Source organism: Triticum dicoccoides, chromosome 7A (assembly GCF_002162155.2).
Source record: "Triticum dicoccoides isolate Atlit2015 ecotype Zavitan chromosome 7A, WEW_v2.0, whole genome shotgun sequence".
NCBI lineage: Eukaryota > Viridiplantae > Streptophyta > Magnoliopsida > Poales > Poaceae > Triticum > Triticum dicoccoides.
In genome coordinates, this window is record NC_041392.1 from 422,213,523 (window position 1) to 422,219,857 (window position 6,335).

Below are 6,335 nucleotides of genomic sequence, written 5' to 3' on the forward strand. Positions count from 1 at the left end.
CTTTTGGCCCATGGCGCACCTTTCCCTCTGTTTCTTTTCTTTTCGTCTATATTTAGTCCCACATTGCTTAGCCTTTGACCTCTAAGCCTCTCTTCCACCTATAAATACAGACCCATAGAGCCTCCAAAAATCATCCGATTCGGGTTAAATCAATATTTTGGTTTGAATAGATTCATTAAAGAAAAATATATTTCTTCTCTCCGGCGGGACTTCTGGAAGTTGTCTCCTCTCTCCGAAGCCGTCTTTTCTCTACCTTATAAAGGTATCTTTCTTCATTTTTTTATATACTCCCGCAGCTTATTATTTCTAGACTAGTACGATAGAATAATTATATTATCAATTAGTCTCTATATTTACACTTTAGGCATAGAAATCTTTTAGCAATACCTATTTTTCTTCTGTAAAACAGCTTGGCCTTCATTTTTCAAATAGCCATAACTTTTTACTCGTTCATCCAAATTAGATAAAACCAATGCCTACATTTTCATCTTGATTCCGCCTATCTAGTGAATCTATCAAATAAACTTTTTGCAACTTTCAAATTTCAAAATTTGTTCAGATTCATATTCAAACTTCTTTTGATCATATCTTTTTATCCATAGCTCCGTTTCCGGTGAACCCAACTGCATCGGATTCGTATTGAAGTAATCTTTCTGTTCGCACAATTAATGTCATCTTTCCAACATATAATTTTGATCATAGTCAGATTACTCTGCTAGTCCACAAATAGTTATCACACAACATTCTAAGCAGATTCAATGATATGTTGAGTTACTTGTATCTTTTGATCCGTTATTTCCAATCTAGGAATTCTTCTTCCTACATGTTCCTATTGACTTCCTACATCCAGTAACATCATTACTTTTAACTTTGGAACCTTTCAAACTATTCGAACCTTCATTTGATCATATCTTGTAAACGATAGCACATTTTCAATTGATTCCTTATTGCAATTGAATCCCTAGGCGTAATCTAACATCTTGAGCCATCACCACACTTTTTCACCGAAATTAGGATCTGATCTTGCAAAATAATTTTATTTGGTTCTTTTGGAGTTTTTTCAATCTTCCTTTGCATTTTTGGGTCTTTGAGTGACTGCTTATGTGTGGATAAAATTGCTTGCTTACGATAGATTGATCGGAGTGTGACGAGTAGAACTGTCAAGAATTATGAGTGCGAAGAATCTTCACCAACAGTACAAGGCAAGTTCACACTTTGATCATACTCTTCATATACCCAGTTTACTTACATTAGTTTCACCCTTACAAATTTGCACGAGTAGGATTGGGAATTGGGTTTGATATGTAGTAGGAACCTATGATCCTTGAAACACTCCGGGTTTTTCGTTGTGTTATATATTTCTTAGTCATGCTTGTAGACGTGGATTGGTATGTGGGATTCATGAAAGTTGCGCGATTTACAATAATTAAGGGTTAACTTAAGGTGGCTACTTTAATACACATCTGGGTGGATTGGTTGCGGGCACCTGGGGAATCCAGTGTTGTCCTCGGAGATCTCGGGGTATCCGTGTGATCATCCTATGGAATGCCACCCAGGCTCAAAGGGATCTTAAGATTATTCATGCCTAGAAACTTCCGTGCGCAGCCACAAGCCATTATGGGCTCTGGCATAGTTAAGTAAGTTGTGGGAAACCTTTCCATGATGGGCTAGCAGATGTAGAGGAATTGTAGGTGTACCGGCCTATCTATCGGTTAAGAGGACCTCCTCAAAAAGGCTATGTCTCGATCTTCCGATCATGGATGCGGTCGAGTCTTGTGGGGAAAAGTGCGCAAACCTCTGCACAGTGTACAAACTAATCATGATTAGCTGTGTCCCCGGTTATGGACATTTTGAGTATCTGGTATTTGAATTATTGGTTGATCTCATCATTCTATTTAATGAAATTGTTGGGTTATTAAGGATTTGGTGATTTTTGGGATTGAGTTGGGGTTACCTTATCAATATGGGTAATTTAACTTGGTAGTAAACAAAATGTATTCCTTTGTTATAAGGAAAAATTAGCTTTATGCAAAATTAAACTTAGAGCCTCCACCAGCCAAATATGCATATATAGATAGACAATTCTCATTATTACTCTATGGTGTGAAATTGCCAGTACATTCAATGTACTAACCTATATGGCTGCAACCTCTCATGTTGCAGGATTTTTACGACGAGTAAGTGATACGTTAGGGTTACGATGTCTACACCCAACTTTTCCGTTGGTCTTGTTGGGACTCCACAACTTTGTTGTTTCTTCCGCTATGTGGTATTTACGTTACTCTATACATGTGATTTACCTCTGTTATAAATCCTCGAGTACTATGTGTGTCAGCATACCTATCCAGGGATGACACTTAAGCACATAGACTTCGATCCATTCAGGTCGGGTCGCTACACAAAGATGATGCAACTAGACAAGCATGCACCCATGTTTTCAAGTCTGCTCTACGACAATATCGGTATAACTTGAGGAAAACTCACTTTGAAGGCAAGGCTAACAGTGAACTTGCCCAAACATCTCCAGTGGGAAATATATCGGATGAAGACTGGAGAGGCCTTGTTAAACACTAGTATGTTATATATATGTGATTAGATCACATGTTGAACTCCTATTTACGCATGTGCCTCACAAATATATCTTCTTGTAGGTGAACTGTTCAAAGAGCAAGGCCAACCATACGAAAGTGAAATTCCAATAGACGACAGGATCTCGCAGCTATATTGCACACTATGAGGCTCTTGTAACTAGCTGTTGTTTCACTCTTTTCGTTGTGCCAAATTAGCAGATCTATATTGACTTGTTCCAAATGCAGATGAAAGACCGCAAGGACCAAAAAGTACCTGAACCAAATGCTATGGAAATCTTCAAGGACTGTCGCACCAGCAAGACGAAGGGCATGACTACACCAGTCAAAGCCGCTGTTGTAAGTCCTTAATCCTCATGCCTTTTAACTACTACTTACTCTGACTTGTGCATTGAACTGCATGATTTGCAACCATTGTCTATTACACTTTTCAATTTTAGACACAATTTTCTTAGTGTATCATTGCACATTACAATGTTTAAAAGAGAGGAGTGATGTTCCTTTGATCTTCATCTGTAATCTAGTTCCGTGCTGGACTTGCCCTCACAATGTTACAATTGCCTATTTGTCTATTCTCAGTTGTTTTGTGATATGAATGATGTCATACTATTCTTACCGTATTATAAACTTTGTCTCGTTATCCTTAGCTGTCAATACAATGTGAAGAAATAGACAATACATTAGCCATGGTACATGGTCATATGTTTGGAACCTGGTTTTATTATGTATTTTGCAGTAAAATACAACTGATATTTTACACGGGTTCACGAGAATAAGTTCTGTATATAGACCAAAGCTATTCTATTTGGTTTTGCTGCCTCCTTAATATCTTATTTTCTAGTACTACTAATGTACAAACTCAAATTTTCAGGAAGCTATGGAACAAATGGTGGAACCGCCACCTTCTGAAGGTGATGAGGCAACGATAACCGCAATGTCACCTCTTGCTGAAGTGGGTCAGTACCTGTCCACTAACAGTGAGAAAAGCATGTTCTATGTAAACTGGGTTGGTTGTTAAGGCAATCTCGTCCAAACTTCCTCATGATCAAGGTGTGCAAGATCAAAACAAGGCGACTTGAGGCCCAAGAGGGTGAACCACCATATATGTAGTAATGGTGATACCCGCCCAGGAGGGGCCGAGTCATACCACGGACGACTTAAAGATGAAGATGGCGGGTCATGAAAGAAGCCCGTTACGGGCCCAAGACCCAAAGGCGACTTGAGGCCCAAGATGGTGAACCGCCATATATGTAACTTGTATGGTGAGGCAAGCTTAATTAATCACCGGGTCGGGCACATTGTGTATGAGCCGACTGGGACTCCGTAAGCCGTCGGGCATCAACCTGTGTATATAAAGGGGTGACCCGGCGGCAGATTAACTCAAGAAACAACAAGTCGAGAACTATTTCAAGCGTATTCGCTCCCTAGTAATCGAAACCCAAGCAATACAACCAAAGCAGGAGTGGGCATTTACCTCGCTAAGAGGGGTCGTACCTGGGTAAACTCTCTGTGTCCTTTGTCCTATTTAACCCCTTCAAGCTAACTACGTCACGATGGATCCACACCTAAGTCCTTTTGCTAGGACATATGCCATGTTAAGTCCACAACACCTCTCGTCCAATGAGTAGATGACAGCTATCCCAACGGTGAGCCAACACGTGGTTCCTCTGGCCATTGCGAATTTTACACATGGAAAATCCCCATTGGTCCGGGCTGTTAACGGGTTATCGGATCCAAAACCGGACCTGATAGCTTAACGATGACCCGTTACGGTGGATGCCACATGTCGATTACCCTTGATGAAAGCACTTCCATGACGCACCATTTATCGTCATGGAAGTGGACACTTCCGTGATGATAATTTTGGTAATGTCATGGAACAGTTCTATGACAACACATATATGACTATCTTGATTCTGTCATAAAATCGTCATGGATGTACATGCATGACAGAAAACTTGACCTACTGTGACAAACACATATCATCACGTAAGTGTATTTTTTTCTGTAGTGATACGGCTTCACTAGTCCGGCCCATACTCAATGGGTAAACGTCCCGAGGACCCCTTAGTCCATAACTCCCTCACTAGCGGGTGGGGCAGTCTCGCCTGGTCTGTTTGACGAGAGATGAGGGCCTTTGTGATTTGACAGCTCATTACTGCTGGAAGGTGGGGCCTTGTGATTTGACTGCTCGTATAATTATTGCCGACGGCCTAAGGAGGAGCAAAGAACCATGCGGTATACTATAGTTTTCCACTGGAGTACTAGTATGACAGAGGAGCGTGAAACATGGCAGCCCAGTGCGATATGGCGATAAAAAATGATCTAATTTGCTAGTCATTGGTCCCACAGTGCCTCTCATCGTTAGCATTGTTCTATTCATGCCTCACAGAGAACATGCCACATGCGGCGAAAGACCCAAAGAAAACGAGGAAACACATGAGCAAAAGAAGAAGGAAGATTACCCCCCCCCCCCAAAAGAAGACGCAGACACAAGTCTGGGGCGCTGCTCTCTACTTCCTGAATGGTTGCTGGTTGTGGAGTCCTAACGACTTCTTCATCGCCTCCATGACCTTCATGTCCTCACACCTCTCCTCCGCCATCTTCTTCATTCTGTCCATGACCCGGGATTTCTTGAGGTGAGCGTTCATCATCTCTTCCACGGCTGCATTACGTTGCTTGACAGCAGCCATGTGCTCGATGCAGAGCTTCGCCAACTCCTCCTTCTGTTCCATGATGAGGGTGTTCAGCATCTTCACCGAGGAACTCCTCTTCTCATGCAACTTATTCTAGCTAGCGTTCTCCTGCTTCAGCAGCTCGGGCTCATGGCGGAGCTTCACCTTGTCCTCCTGAAGTTGCAGGATTTCCCCGGGCGCCTTCTTACCCGAGTCAATGCTCTCCTTAAGCAGCTTCACCAAGACGGCGGTCAACTCCTCCTACTTATTGAGTTGAGTGGGCATGTCGTCGAGGCTCTCCTTCAGCGGCCTCACCAAGCTGTCAGTCAACTCCTTCTACTTACTGAGTTGAGCGGGCATGTCATCGAGGGATAATGACTCCAGCACCACCCGCTCGACATGTTCGCCTCTGTAGCTAGTGCGCTCGTAGGAGCCATCGCCTACCCATGAGATATCTTTCGAGGCCTCTACGAGATGGTTAGCCCTCCCTTTTTTTCTGTGGCCTTGGTCGCCACACTACTGGAATAAGGAACTTTGCCGTCAGCCAGTTCTTTGCCGTCAGCTAGCTGACGACAAAGGAGGTCTTTGCCATCAGCGTATTGAAAGCTGACAGCGAAGAAAGAGCAGATGGCAAAGATAGGTTTGATGTCAGCCAGTTCTTTGCCGTCCTCTAGTGGACGACATAGAAGCTTTGTCGTCCGCTAGCTGATGGCAAAGAGGGAGGGTGGCGTACCAGTCAGGGCCTCCTAAAGGCCACTTTCTTTGACGCCAGCTAGCAGACGGCAAAGAATCTTTGCCGTCGGCTAGCGGACAGCAAAGAAAGTGGCCAACTAACATCCGTTAGCTACGCTCTTTGCCGTCCGCTAGCGGACGACAAAGAGCTGTGACCTAAACTAAAAAGCCGACAACCCCACGCCCCTCTCTCCCCCCTCTCTCTCCCTCCCTCATCACCCGCGTCGCCGCCCCATGCCTGACCCGCCCCCGCCGCTCCACCGCCCCACCTCGCCGCCCCACCCCGATACGTCGCGCCCCTCCACCCTACCCCGTCGCGCCGCACCGCGCCCCTCCGCCC